Source organism: Giraffa tippelskirchi, chromosome X, assembly GCF_054371585.1.
Source record: "Giraffa tippelskirchi isolate mGirTip1 chromosome X, T2T-mGirTip1v1.2.pri, whole genome shotgun sequence".
Classification (NCBI taxonomy): domain Eukaryota; kingdom Metazoa; phylum Chordata; class Mammalia; order Artiodactyla; family Giraffidae; genus Giraffa; species Giraffa tippelskirchi.
The window spans coordinates 115637042-115652797 of NC_137289.1; the positions used below are offsets into that span (position 1 = coordinate 115637042).

At 40.4% G+C, this 15756-nt stretch overlaps 1 long non-coding RNA gene across 1 annotated transcript in view; it reads right to left on the bottom strand.

Annotated features, from left to right (window-relative positions):
- The window catches only part of LOC145535225 (uncharacterized), a 228630-nt gene that overhangs the window by 169940 nt on the left and 42934 nt on the right, over positions 1 to 15756 (bottom strand). Inside the window, exon 2 of the long non-coding RNA XR_014075333.1 lies at positions 5787 to 5959. This is a non-coding gene — a long non-coding RNA (uncharacterized LOC145535225). The remainder of the gene's footprint in view (positions 1 to 5786; positions 5960 to 15756) is intronic.

The following is a 15756-nucleotide window of genomic DNA, read 5'->3' on the forward strand; positions in this document are numbered from 1 at the left end:
GTAGAGTCTTTAGGGTTTTCTATGTAGAGGATCATGTCATCTGCAAACAGTGAGAGTTTTACTTCTTCTTTTCCTATCTGTATTCCTTTTATTTCTTTTTCAGCTCTGATTGCTGTGGCCAAAACTTCCAAAACTATGTTGAATAGTAGTGGTGAAAGTGGGCATCCTTGCCTTGTTCCTGACTTTAGGGGAAATGCTTTCAATTTTTCACCATTGAGGATAATGTTTGCTGTGGGTTTGTCATATATAGCTTTTATTATGTTGAGATATGTTCCTTCTATTCCTGCTTTCTGGAGGGTTTTAATCATAAATGGACGCTGAATTTTGTCAAAGGCTTTTTCTGCATCTATTGAGATAACCATATGGTTTTTTTCTTTCAATTTGTTAATGTGGTGTATTACATTGATTGATTTGCGGATGTTAAAAAAACCTTGCATTCCTGGGATAAAGCCCACTTGGTCATGATGTATGATCTTTTTAATATGATGTTGGATTCTGTTTGCTAGAATTTTATTAAGGATTTTTGCATCTATGTTCATCAGTGATATTGGCCTGTAGTTTTCCTTTTTTGTGACATCTTTGTCTGGTTTTGGAATTAGGGTGATGGTGGCCTCATAGAATGAGTTTGGAAGTTTACCATCTTCTGCAATTTTCTGGAAGAGTTTGAGTAGGATAGGTGTTAGCTCTTCTCTAAATTTTTGGTAGAATTCCGCTGTGAAGCCGTCTGGTCCTGGGCTTTGGTTTGCTGGAAGATTTCTGATTACAGTTTCGATTTCCGTGCTTGTGATGGGTCTGTTAAGATCTTCTATTTCTTCATGGTTCAGTTTTGGAAAGTTATACTTTTCTAAGAATTTGTCCATTTCTTCCAAGTTGTCCCTTTTATTGGCATATAGCTGTTGGTAGTAGTCTCTTATGATCCTTTATATTTCTGTGGAGTCTGTTGTGATCTCTCCATTTTCATTTCTAATTTTGTTGATCTGATTCTTCTCCCTTTGTTTCTTGATGAGTCTGGCCAATGGCTTATCAATTTTGTTTATCTTCTCGAAAAACCAGCTTTTAGTTTTGTTGATTTTTGCTATGGTCTCTTTTGTTTCTTTTGCATTTATTTCTGCCCTAATTTTTAAGATTTCTTTCCTTCTACTGACCCTGGGGTTTTTCATTTCTTCCTTCTCTAGTTGCTTGAGGTGTAGAGTTAGTTGATTTATTTGATTTTTTTCTTGTTTCTTGAGGTACGCCTGTATTGCTATGAACCTTCCCCTTAGTATTGCTTTTACAGTGTCCCATAGGTTTTGGGTTGTTGTGTTTTCATTTTCATTCGTTTCTATGCATAATTTTATTTATTTTTTGATTTCTTCTGTGATTTGTTGGTTATTCAGAAGCGTGTTGTTTAGCCTCCATATGTTGGAACTTTTAATAGTTTTTTTCCTGTAATTGAGGTCTAATCTTACTGCATTGTGGTCAGAGAAGATGGCTGGGATGATTTCAATTTTTTTGAATTTACCAAGGCTAGATTTATGGCCCAGGATGTGATCTATCCTGGAGAAAGTTCCATGTGCACTTGAGAAAAAGGTAAAATTGATTGTTTTGGGGTGGAAACTCCTGTAAATATCAATTAAATCTAATTTGTCTATTGTATCATTTAAAGTTTGTGTTTCCTTGTTAATTTTCTGTTCAGTTGATCTATCCATATGCGTGAGTGGAGTATTAAAGTCTCCCACTATTATTGTGTTATTGTTAATTTCCCCTTTCATACTTGTTAGTATTTGCCTTATATATTGTGGTGCTCCTATGTTGGGTGCATATATATTTATGATTGTTACGTCTTCTTCTTGAATTGATCCTTTGATCTTTATGTAGTGTCCTTCTTTGTCCCTTTTCACATCCTTTATTTTAAAGTCTATTTTATCTGAAATGAGTATTGCGACTCCTGCTTTCTTTTGGTCTCCGTTTGCATGGAATATGTTTTTCCATCCTTTCACTTTCAGCCTGTGTGTGTCTCTAGTTTTGTGGTGGGTCTCTTGTAGACAGCATATATAGGGGTCTTGTTTTTGTATCCATTCAGCAACCCTTTGTCTTTTGGTTGGGGCATTCAACCCATTTACATTTAAGGTAATTATTGATAAGTATGATCCCGTTGCCATTTACTTTGTTGTTTTGAGTTCGTGTTGAAACATCCTTTCTGTGTTTCCTGTTTAGAGAAGATCCTTTAGCATTTGCTGGAGAGCTGGTTTGGTGGTGCTGAATTCCCTCAGCTCTTGCTTGTCTGTAAAGCTTTTGAATTCTCCTTCATATCTGAATGAGACCCTTGCTGGGTACAGTAATCTGGGTTGTAGATTATTCTCTTTCATTACTTTAAGTATGTCCTGCCATTCCCTTCTAGCCTGAAGGGTTTCTATTGAAAGATCAGCTGTTATCCTTATGGGGATCCCCTTGTGTGTTATTTGTTGTTTTTCCCTTGCTGCTTTTAATATTTGTTCTTTGTGTTTGATCTTTGTTAATTTGATTAATATGTGTCTTGGGGTGTTTCGCCTTGGGTTTATCCTGTTTGGAACTCTCTGGGTTTCTTGGACTTCTGTGACTATTTCTTTCCTCAATTTAGGGAAATTCTCAACTATTATCTCCTCGAGTATTTTTTCATGGCCTTTCCTTTTATCTTCTTCTTCTGGGACTCCTATGATTCGAATGTTGGGGTGTTTCATATTGTCCCAGAGGTCCCGGAGGTGTTCCTCATTTCTTTTGATTCTTTTTTCTTTTTTCCTCTCTGCTTCGTTTATTTCCATCATTCTATCTTCTACCTCACTTATCCTATCTTCTGCCTCCATTATTCTACTCTTGGTTCCCTCCAGAGTGTCTTTTATCTCCTTTATTTCATTATTCATTCTATATTGATTCCTTTTTATTTCTTCTAAGTCCTTGATAAACATTTCTTGCATCTTCTCAATCTTTGTCTCCAGGCTATTTATCTGTAACTCCATTTTGCTTTCAAGATTTTGGATCATTTTTATTATCCTTATTCTAAATTCTTTTTCAGATAGATTCCCTATCTCCTCCTCTTTTGTTTGGCTTTGTGGGCATTTCTCATTTTCCTTTACTTGCTGAGTATTTCTCTGCCTTTTCATCTTGTTTAGATTGCTGTGTTAGGCGTGGCCCTTCTGTATTCTGGTAGTATGAAGTTCCTCTTTGTTGTGGAGGTTCCTCACTGCGGTTGGGGTTGGACAGGTGGCTTGTCAAGGCTTCCTGGTTGGGGGAGCTTGTGTCGGTGTTCTGGTGGGTGGAGCTGGATTTCTGCTCTCTAGAGTGTAATGGAGTGACCAGTATTAATTTTTGAGATGTCTATGGATTTGGTGTGCCTCTGGGCAGCCTGTATATTGATGCTCAGGTCTATGTTCCTGCGTTGCTGGAGAATTTGCGTGGTATGTCTTGCTCTGGAACTTATTGTCTCTTGGGTGGAGCTTGGTTTCAGTGAATTTATGGAGGCTATTGGATGGTCTCTTATTAATTAATGTTTCCCCTGGCTTTCAGTCTTATTCTTGCAGTAGCCTCAAGACTTCTCCTTCCATACAGCCTCAATAATAAAACTTTTAGGTTAATGGTGAAAAGATTCTCCACAGTGAGGGATACCCAGAAAGGTTCACTGAGTTACATGGAGAGATGAGGTGGGGGGGGTGGGTTGAGGTGACCAGGAGGGGAAGAGGGGAATTCAAATGTGGAGAGAGCAATCTAGCCAGTAAGCACTTCCCTCTGTGCTTTCCACAGTTTGGAACCCTCAGAGTGATTCACAGAGATACATAGAGAGGGGGGAGGAAGGTAACAGAGGTGAGCATGAGTAGAAAGGGAGGAATTAAGAGGGGAGAGAGAGATCTGGGCAGTATCCTGTTCCTGAAGTGTTCTCCGGTACCCAGAACACCCTCAGAGATTCACAGAATTGGGTTGAGAAGAGAAGGAGGAGGGTGGGAGATAGAGGTTTCCTGAGGGAGAAGAAAGAGCATCAATAGGGGGAGAGAGTGATCAGGCCAGTGATCACACTCCTGAGTAAAACTGGGTCCTAAAGATTGGGTTCTTAAATGTACAAAGTTGATATCAAATATGTAAAACAAAGATTAAAAATCTAGAGTAGAGGTTAGACTCTTATAAAACTTACAATCTAAAAAAAAAAAAGAAAGAAAAAAAAGGAAACAGTGTAAAAAGAAAAAAAAAACAGTAAAACAGTAAAAAAAGAAACAGTAAAAAAAATGTAGAACAGGAAAAAAGCATTAAAAAAAAGAAAACACAAAAGGTATAAGATATATGTATGTAGTTTGCTACAAAAATAGGGTTTTTTTTTTTGCAAGTTAATAGTGGGTTATGAAAATGAAAGTTAAAGGTGTAATAGAGGACTTGAAGAAAAAGGAAAGAAGAGAAAAAAATTTTTTTTTTAATTAAAAAAAAAAAATTAAAAAAAAAAAATAATAGTAAAAAATATATATATCCCGGACTTTCTCTGGAGCTGTTGTGAGCAGTGTGGGATCTGCTCAGTTTTAGATAGATCCTTATTCCTGCTTATACTTTTCAAGATCTATAGGTCCTTTTCAATGCAGTCGGTATTAACTACAGGGATCTTAATCTGTTGGCCTGTCCCTTCCAAAGCGCTTCTCTCTATTTGGCTTCTGTTTGGAGATCTCTTCAGTATCTAATTTCTGCCCTGCAACAAAGCGGTGGAGGTGATCTCTTTAGGTTCGCTTGTTCAATCGTGCTGTGGGGAGGAAGGAACACTGCAATTCTGGCGTGTGTGTGGTAAGCTCACAGTGTCTCGGCCGCACTGGGTTCGCCCCCGCTCACGGCGTGTGTGCTTTCCCTGTCTACCCTGCTCAGGCTTCAGGTTACTCGGCCGGGGAGCGGGCCCTGAGCTGCGTGCACTTCCCAGGTCTAAGCCGCTCAGGTTCAGGCTCCCGGTTACTCCACAAAGGCGCAGACTCGGTTTCGCCCGCGGCTTGTGCCGTTCCCGGTCGGGGCTGCCCAGGCGGCCAGGAGTTTGGCGAGGGCGCTCTCCCCTGTTGGGGCGGTGCGGCTTATCACCTCCCTGGTCCCCGCCTCGGTTTACGGGCGCGCCCGGCTCCGGTGCGCTTTGTGTCGGTTCTGGGGAGCTGGTCTCTGGCTGCGACCCTCCCGGCGGCTGTCGACCCTCCGGGATCTCAGGCAGTCTTTGCTTAGAAACTGGGAGCCTGTTTGCAGTTTGGTAGGGGGTGCCCTCTCTGGAGCCGAGTTTGCCCCTTTCCGGCTCTGGCGGGCCCCGCCTGCCCGCTGTGTCCGGCGGGGGATGGGGCGGTCCGCAGCCGGCTAGCTCTCCTCTGGTATCGCTCAGTCCTTTGTTCTGTGAGCGGGCCGGCAGTGCCTTAGAGTTGGGCTTTTCGCGGGATAGTTCTCTCTCTCTCTCTCGCTGTCCCACAGTTTAGGTTACTATCTCACGTTAGCTCCCTCAGATTGCCCTCGGGGCACTCGGGCCCGGTCCTTACCCTAGGCAATGCCGCCCGCTCCTCTCCGTTCAGCCCCCACTTGCTGGTGGCAGATGATGCGAGCGTCTGGGGTTCTTTGCTGGGAGTTGCTTTAGGCACGTAATCTGTGGATTTTATTTATTTTTTCCCTCCCAGTTACGTTGCCCTCCGAGATAAAAAATCCTCCCCCACACCCGCCGGTGAGAGGGTTTCCTGGTGCTTGGAAATTCCTCCTCTTTTACGACTCCCTCCCCGGGACGGGTCTCCGTCCCTAACTCTTTTGTCTCTCTTTTTATCTTTTATAATTTCTCCTACCTCTTTTGAAGATAATGCGCAGTTTTTGTGGAAGCCTGACGTCCTCAGCCAGCCTTCAGAAGTAGTTTTGTGAAGTTTGGTCAGCGTTCAGATGTTCTTTCGATAAATTTGTGGAGGAGAGAGTGGTCTCCCCGTCCTATTCCTCCGCCATCTTAGCCCCTATTCTGTCCGCACTGAAAGTTTTTAAATAATATAATTACCATTTGAATGGCAAAGACTTATCATATTAATGAGACAAGCATAAGAAGGTTTATTATGTGCCCCAAAGTTTTATGATTCTATATAACAAGGTTGACAAAATGTGTCTGCCATATAAGAAAAGAGTAAATATAACTAACAGCTTTCCATTCTCAGATTTAACATCATAGTTACACATTTTAAAATACATTTCTCATCAATAAAATATTCTACACTTTTATGATAAAGACTTTTAAGTACTTTAACTCTAAAGCCAGACTGGAATACTTAATTATCATATCAATCAATGAAGTCTAAATTCAGTTCACTTCAGTTCATTTCACTCACTCAGTAGTGTTCAACTCTTTCCGACCCCATGAATCGCAGCACGCCAGGCCTCCCCGTCCATCACCAACTACTGGAGATTACCCAAACCCATGTCCATCGAGTTGGTGATGCCATCCAGCCATCTCATCCTCTGTTGTCCCCTTCTCCTCCGGCCCCCAATACTTCCCAGCATCAGGGTCTTTTCCAATGAGTCAACTCTTCACATCAGGTGGCCAAAGTATTGGAGTTTCAGCTTCAACATCAGTCCTTCCAATGAACACCCAGGATTGATCTCCTTTAGGATGGATGGATTGGATCTCCTTGCAGTCCAAGGGACTCTCAAGAGTCTTCTCCAACACCACAGCTCAAAAGCATCAATTCTGTGGTGCTCAGCTTTCTTCACTGTCCAAATCTCACATCCATACATGACCACTGAAAAAACCATAGCCTTGACTAGACGGACTTTTATTGGCAAAGTAATGTCTCTGCTTTTTAATATGCTATCTAGGTGGGTCATAACTTTCCTTCCAAGGAGGAAGCGTCTTTTAATTTCATGGCTGCAATCACCATCTGCAGTGATTTTGGAGCCCCAAAAAATAGTCTGACACTGTTTCCCCATCCATTTCCCATGAAGTGATGGGACCAGATGCCATGATCTTAGTTTTCTGAACGTTGAGCTTTAAGCCAACATTTTCACTCTCCTCTTTCACTTGCATCAAGAGGCTTTTTAGTTCTACTTCACTTTCTGCCATAAGGGTGGTGTCATCCGCATATCTGAGGTTATTGATATTTCTCCAGGCAGTCTTGATTCCAGCTTGTGTTTCTTCCAGCCCAGCGTTTCTCGTGATGTACTCTGCATATAAGTTAAATAAGCAGGGTGACAATACACAGCCTTGACGTACTCCTTTTCCTATTTGGAACCAGTCTGTTGTTCCATGTCCAGTTCTAACTGTTGCTTCCTGACCTGCATACGGGTTTCTTAAGAGGCAGGTCAGGTGGTCTAGTATTCCCATCTCTTTCAGAATTTTCCACAGTTTATGGTGATCCACACAGTCAAAGGCTTTGGCATAGTCAATAAAGCAGAAATAGATATTTTTCTGGAACTCTCTTGCTTTTTCGATGATTCAGCGGACGTTGGCAATTTGATCTCTGGTTCCTCTGCCTTTTCTAAAACCAGCTTGAACATCTGGAAGTTCACGGTTCACATATTGCTGAAGCCTGGCTTGGAGAATTTTGAGCATTACTTTACTAGCGTGTGAGATGAGTGCAATTGTGCAGTAGTTTGAGCATTCTTTGTCATTGCCTTTCTTTGGGATTGGAATGAAAACTGAAATTTCCAGTCCTGTGGCCACTGCTGAGTTTTCCAAATTGCTGGCATACTGAGTGCAACACCTTCACAGCATCATCTTTTAGGATTTGAAATAGCTCAACTGGAATTCTATCACCTCCACTAGCTTTGTTCCAGTGATGCTTCCTAAGGCCCACTTGACTTCACATTCCAGGATGTCTGGCTCTAGGTGAGTGATCACACCATCGTGATTATCTGGGTTGTGAAGATCTTTTTTGTACAGTTCTTCTGTGTATTCTTGCCACCTCTTCTTAACATCTTCTGCTTCTGTTAGGTCCATATCATTTCTGTCCTTTATCGAGCCCATCTTTGCATGAAATGTTCCCCTGGTATCTCTTATTTTCTTGAAGAGATCTCTAGTCTTTCCCATTTTGTTGTTTTCCCCTATTTCTTTGCATTGATCACTGAGGAAGGCTTTCTTATCTCTCCTTGCTATTCTTTGGAACTCTGCATTCAGATGGGAATATCTTTCCTTTTCTCCTTTGCTTTTGGCTTGTCTTCTCTTCACAGGTATTCGTAAGGCCTCCTTAGACAGTCATTTTGCTTTTCTGAATTTCTTTTCCATGGGGATGGTCTTAATCACAGAAAACTAGCCAATCTGATCACATGGATCACAGCCTTGTCTAACTCAATGAAACTAAGACATGCCATGTGGGGCCACCTAAGACAGATGGGTCATGGTGGAGATGTCTGACAGAATGTGGTCCTCTGGAGAAGCGAATGGCAAACCACTTCAGTATTCTTGCCTTGAGAATCCCATGAACAGTATGAAAACGCAAAATGATAGGATACTGAAAGAGGAACTCCCCAGGTCGGTAGGTGCCCAATAAGCTACTGGAGATCAGTGGAAAAATAACTCCAGAAAGAATGAAGGGATGGAGCCAAAGCAAAAACAATACCTAGTTGTGGATGTGACTGGTGATAGAAGCAAGGTCCGATGCTGTAAACAGCAATATTGCATAGGAACCTGGAATGTTAGGTCCATGAATCAAGGCAAATTGGAAGTGGTCAAACAAGAGATGGCAAGAGTGAACATCTAGGAATGAGTGACATTCCTAGGAAGAGTAACATTCTAGGCATCAGCGAACTAAAATGGACTGGAATGGGTGAATTTAACTCAGATGACCATTATAACTACTACTGTGGGCAGGAATCCCTTAGAAGAAATGGAGTAGCCATCATGGTCAACAAAAAAGTCCGAAATGCAGTACTTGGATGCAATCTCAAAAACGACGAACGATCTTTGTTCATTTCCAATGCAAACCATTCAATATCATGGTAATCCAAGCCTATGCCCCAAACAGTAACGCTGAAGAAGCTGAAGTTGAATGGTTCTATGGAGACCAACAAGACCTTTTAGAACTAACACCCAAAAAAGATGTCTTTTTCATTATGGGGACTGGAATGCTAAAGTAGGAAGTCAAGAAACACCTGGAGTAACAGGCATATTTGGCCTTGGAGTACACAGAATGAAGCAGGGCAAAGGCTAACAGAGTTTTGCCAAGAGAACGCACTGGTCATAGCAAACACCCTCTTCCAACAACACAAGAGAAGACTCTACATGTGGACATCACCAGATGGTCAACACCGAAATCAGATTGATTATATTCTTTGCAGCCAAAGATGGAGAAGCTCTATTCAGTCAACAAAAACAAAACCGGGAGCTGACTGTGGCTCAGATCATGAACTCCTTATTGCCAAATTCAGACTTAAATTGAAGAAAGTAGGGAAAACCACTAGACCATTCAGGTATGACCTAAATCAAATCCCACATGATTACACAGTGGAAGTGAGAAATAGATTTAAGGGACTAGATCTGATAGACAGAGTGCCTGATGAACTATGGATGGAGGTTTGTGACATTGTACAGGAGACAGGGAATAAGACCATCCCCATGGAAAAGAAGTCTAAAAATTACATTTTATTATTTAAGCTCCCTATTAACTAACATATTAAAATAAATGTACAAAATTCTAATTACTTTTTTTTTTAATTTTGGTCACAGGATCACTTTATCTTTTTAAGTTTTTTTTGTGATAAAAGTCACATAATATAAAACATACTATTTTAACCATATTTAACTGTACAGTTCAATTACATAAGCACATTTACATTGTTGTGCAACTCCTCTCAGCATTATCTATCTCCTGAATTTTTCACTTCCTTAAATTGAAACCTTATCCCCATTAAACACTAACTCCCCATCCCCCCTCACCACTTTGAAACTCCCCAGCCCCTGGCATCTATCATTTTACTTTCTGACTCCATGAATTTGACTATTCTAGGTATCTCATATAGGTGGAATCAAACAGTATTTGTCTACAGCTAATGTATATTGCAATGAATTTTTAAGGTTAATTTAATATATGTCCTACAAATAGACTGTACCTTCCTTCCCCCAGCCCCGTGCTATATATATCTTAATATCAAAAAGACAAACACCCCAAACAAAAAAAATGGGCAGAAGACCTAGACTTTTCTCCTAAGAGAACACAGCCAAGAGTCATATGAAAAGAAGCTCAGCATCACTATTAGAGAAATGCAAATCGAAGCTACAGTGAAGTATCACCTCACACTGTCAGAATGGCCACCACTAAAAAAATCTACAAATGATAAATGCTGGAGAGGGTGTGAGAAAAGGGAACCCTCTTATACTGTTGGTGGGAATGTAAGTTGATACAATTAGTATAGGGAACAATATAGAGGTTTCTTACATGTGTTTTAAACAGAAAAAAAAAATTATATAATGCATTACCTTAACCCCAGAACTCCAAAATAAGTAAGATTGAGTCAAATTATTTTGAAGAAAAGTCCAAGAATTCTGTTAAATCTCACTCATTATTAGGAAAAGCAGTCATTGATATTAGTTTAGAGTGGGTAACCAAACCAGGCAGAATGCAAGAGTTTGTGTGCCAATATATCCATAGAGGAGACATTAGAGTGACAGCTTTACTGTGAATGACACTGAAGCTACTGCACACTAGCCACCTGCAAATGTGCAGGACCACTGCTCCTTAGAGTATAACTTGGAATATAAGCATTAGAAATATAACTACTATGTCTTTGCAATCACGATCATGTTTTATATGGAAAAGGGGTGATAGTCAGTGTCAACTACAAATTGGCACTTGCCATTTACCTCTACAAGAATTAAAACCTGTACTGCTGCAGCTGCTGAATTACAACACCCCCTGGAAGGAGTTCAGGGAGAAGAGCAGGAATGAGGCATTCTGTGTTTGGGGAAAAACTTGCAAGACAGGTCTTCAGATAGATACTTTCAGGAGCTGATTTTATGAGCCCAATTCTTGTATCTCCCTGTATCTGGAAAAGCACTAACATCCTTCATAGTGATGACTGTTCTCCATGACTAGCAAAGCTTCTCAAGACTAGAAGAAATCTTCAGGAAAAATATGTGCTCAATTGCATGTACTCCCCTTTCAGCAAAATCTCATATATACTGACCTTACCCCCTGCCTCATTCGAGCAGTTTCTCAAAGCTATCTGAGGAGCTGTCTGGTTGCAGTCCTCATTTTGCCCCAAATGAAACTTAACTCACAACTCTCATATTGTGCAATTTTTTAAAATCAAAATAAGGATAGTTAGCTTTTAATGCTAATAAGTCCTACAAGGTAAAAGGGACATGGATAAATAGATAATAGCATAGGATCCTGAAGAATCTTGACTATGCCAGACATTAACCCTTCAGTTACTAGGCCTTGAGTAGGTATGAAGTCTAGAGGGAGTGGGTATGCAGGCCAGGTATCGGGTATGGGCACTGAGGATAGTGGTTAGTTACCACCTAACAAAGAAGTATGTCAAGATTTTATCCAATGGCAAATATGTATTAATTTTGTGCCAGTTCAAAAGCATCCCTGAGTCTAGTTAACTTTAATCTACTAAACATTGCCTATATAATTCTTACTGTGCATCTCTAATTTGCCCCTCATTTAGAACATAATCTGTTAAAACCCCAAAGTCTTACTACATAAGTAACAGATTTTCACAACTTAAAACAATTTTATATGTTTCTTAGTAAACTGATCATGTAACAGCAGTAAAAACATTGGTTGATAAAGTTGGTTCTCATGGTGGTAGAGGTTACCAATATTGAACGTGCTGCACTCGATACGCCAGCAAATTGGGAAAACTCAGCAGTGGCCACAGGACTGGAAAAGGTCAGTTTTCGTTCCAATCCCAAAGAAAGGCAATGCCAAAGAATGCTCAAACTACCGCACAATTGCACTCATCTCACATGCTAGTAAAGTAATGCTCAAAATTCTCCAAGCCAGGCTTCAGCAATATGTGAACTGTGAACTTCCAGATGTTCAAGCTGGTTTTAGAAAAGGCAGAGGAACCAGAGATCAAATTGCCAATATCTGCTGGATCATCGAAAAAGCAAGAGAGTTCCAGAAAAACATCTATTTCTGCTTTCTTGACTAGGCCAAAGCCTTTGACTGTGTGGATCACAATAAACTGTGGAAAATTCTGAAAGAGATGGGAATACCAGACCATCTGACCTGTCTCTTGAGAAACCTGTATGCAGGTCAGGAAGCAACAGTTAGAACTGGACATGGAACAACAGACTGGTTCCAAATAGGAAAAGGAGTACGTCAAGGCTGTATATTGTCACCCTGCTTATTTAACTTATATGCAGAGTACATCATGAGAAACGCTGGGCTGGAAGAAACACAAGCTGGAATCAAGATTGCCGGGAGAAATATCAATAACCTCAGATAAGCGGATGACACCACCCTTATGGCAGAAAGTGACGAAGAACTAAAGAGCCTCTTGATGCAAGTGAAAGAGGAGAGTGAAAAAGTTGGCTTAAAGCTCAGCGTTCAGAAAACTAAGATCATGGCCTCTGGTCCCATCACTTCATGGGAAATAGATGGGGAAACAGTGTCAGACTTTATTTTTGGGGGGCTCCAAAATCACTGCTGATGGTGATTGCAGCCATGAAATTAAAAGACGCTTACTCCTTGGAAGGAAGGTTATGGCCAACCTAGCTAGCATATTTAAAAGCAGAGACGCTACTTTGCCAACAAAAGTCAAGGCTATGGTTTTTCCAGTGGTCATGTATGGATGTGAGAGTTGGACGGTGAAGAAAGCTGAGCGCCGCAGAATTGATGCTTTTGAACTGTGGTGTTGGAGAAGACTCTTGAGAGTCCCTTGGACTGCAAGGAGATCCAATCAATCCATCCTAAAAGAGATCAATCCTGGGTGTTCATTGGAAGGACTGATGTTGAAGCTGAAACTCCAATACTTGGGCCACGTCATGCGAAGAGTTGACTCATTGGAAAAGACCCTAATGCTGGGTAGGATTGGGGGCAGGAGGAGAAGGGGACGACAGAGGATGAGATGGTTGGATGGCATCACCAACTCGATGGACATGGGTTTGGGTAGACTCCGGGAGTTGGTGATGGACAGAGAGGCCTGGCGTGCTGCAATTCATGGGGTCGCAAAGAGTTGGACACGACTGAGCGACTGAACTGAACTGATACATGTAAGCCAAATTTAACTATTAGATAGAAAATGATAGATACAGGTCTCTTATTGTTGGATTGGGAGGCTACAGACAAGCAATGGGGAAAAGTTAGAATAACTCATGTGGTACTGGGTTAGAACTGGAGATAGCAGAAAGAATTCATGTTTTTGCTTAAAATAGATATGTACAGATATAAATAGAAGTATTTATAGAGGTGTTTGTGTGTAAGGGTTAGTATATACACATATATTTCCTTGCTCTGTCAGCTGAGAGCATCCAGAAGCACTGACGCCCCAGTTGCAATAAGCAGATTTGGCACCCATTCTCTAATAAAGAAAAACATTCGCCTACAAAAGGAACCAGAATTCCTTGAAGAAATGGCTAACTCTAGGGTTGGGACAAGAAATATACCTGATGGCTGTGGACCGTCTTGTAGTGATAGATATTATGGAAGTTCTCAAAAATAAACACAGATAAGGATGTGTCAAAGCAACAAAGGAGTTAAAAGAAAGATTTGTCAGTAGTTAAAGCTGGAACAATTTGAGCAACAAAATACAGAAGGTAGTATAAGATCATAATCCAATGTTTAAAATAAATATCCAAGAGTCCATAGTGATTAAATAAATGATCAAATAAATAAAAATAAGTAAACTGAAGAAAACAGACAAATCTCCTTTGCAGAACAATTTCAAATAATTTATGTGGATAGTCAGGCCCTTCAAAGAGGCAGAGTTCCTGTTCCTTAAGTGGAGGCAGAGTATTGAGAGTGTTAATAGCCTCAGTAGGGAGGCCAGAGGTCCCCAAGCAGCAGGAAGAAATAAAATTGCAAGTGACAGAGGGTTTTTTTTTTCTTTTCTCTTCTAATCCTGTGTTGTCATGGTGACACCTGGTTCTGCCGGAACTTAACTTTATCTTAAACCTTTAGCTAACCAATGCGTTTTTCTCATGGAAATGTCTTCCTTAAGCTATGTTAAGGAACTCTGTATTTGCTTGGAAATCTGCCTTTCTTTGATTTTTGTCAATTGTTTTATGGCAGGGATGACTCACCTTGTGCCAATGCTATCTCAAAATGCATGTTGTGGGTGAGGGATCTGGTGCTACTCCCTCAGTTTTGAGGTGCTTCCTTTCTCTAATTAGCAGCATGCAAATAGGTATATAATTCCTTGCTAAAAACTAACAAGGGGGCACTCTTTCTGTCAATGTCAGAAACTTTATCTCTTTTACACATTAACAAAACTTTATTACACAAAAAGCTCTGAGAGATTAAGCGTCACTGGCCCTGGATCGAATTCCTCTCCTCCGGAGGCCACAGATCCCAGCGTCATTCATAGGACATTCACAGGTAGCAGCAACCTTTCAGTATAATAACCTTATTCCAAAGAGTACAGTACAGAAAGAGATGAGAGAGTAACTTCAGTGGAGAAACCTGATAAACAATAACTCAGGTTAAGTGAGATTAAGACCTAGTGATAGCAAGTTCCCTTGATACCACAGGATCATAATGGTATTTTATCTCAGTGGTCTTCTACCCCAAAATCTATAACTCAAGTCCAGTCATGAGAAACACATTAGACAAAACCAAATTGAGGAACACCGTACAAAATACCTGACAAGTACTCCTCAACACTATCAAAGTCATCTCAAATCTAAAATCAAGTGGAGTCAAAAGAGACACAATAACTAAAATATAATCTGGGATCCTAATAAGGATCTTCAAGGAGTAAAACAACACTAGGGAAAATCTGAGGAAATCTGGAAAAAGTATAAACTTTAGTTAGCAATGATATATCCATATAGGTTTATTAGTTGTGACAAATGTGCCACACTAATGTCAGAATCAATGGACATGAGTTTGAGCAAGCTCCGAGAGATAGTGAAGGACAGGGAAGCCTGGAGTGCTGCAGTCCATGGGGTCATAAAGAGTCGGACATGACTGAGCAACTGAACAACAAAAATAGGTGAAACTGGGTGTGAGTGGTATGGAAACTCTCCTTAACACTGTATTTCCAAAACTTTCCCATACATCTAAAGCTGTTATAAAATTTTATTAAGATAAAGTTAGAAGGAGGCAAAATGTTGTACTAGATAATAACACTTGATCTCAAATCTAGCTTCTTTCATCTAAGAGTTGGTTGAAAGAATAAAGGTAAATAGCCTAATAATGTTTCTATTCTCTCTGTAATTTGCAGACTATATATTGCACAACATGGAGTTATTTGAAGGGCAACATTAATAATGCTTTTGTACTTCATTAGCTTATATATAAAGACAGAATTATGAGTAGGAGAAACAAAATCTACTCTAACGTCATAAACATATGTATTGAGCCTAAAGATTCCCACGGCAACATCATTTCTAGTACTAATGTCATTTCCTGCTAAAATGTTTAGTCGAATCCCTCCTGATGGCACTGTCCCTTATTCAGTCTTTACAGGTCCCCATGCTTCACTAACTTTATTGAGAACCTGAATCATCCAGGGATATTTTTAAAATACAAATACTGTTGATTCCTTAGATCTAGAGTAGGACCTGAAATTCCATCTTGCAAACAAGCTTTAAGTTTGTCCTCAAACTAGCAGCCTCAGCAGACAAATTTACAGGTCCCACCAAAGACTTGCTAAACCAAGAACTCA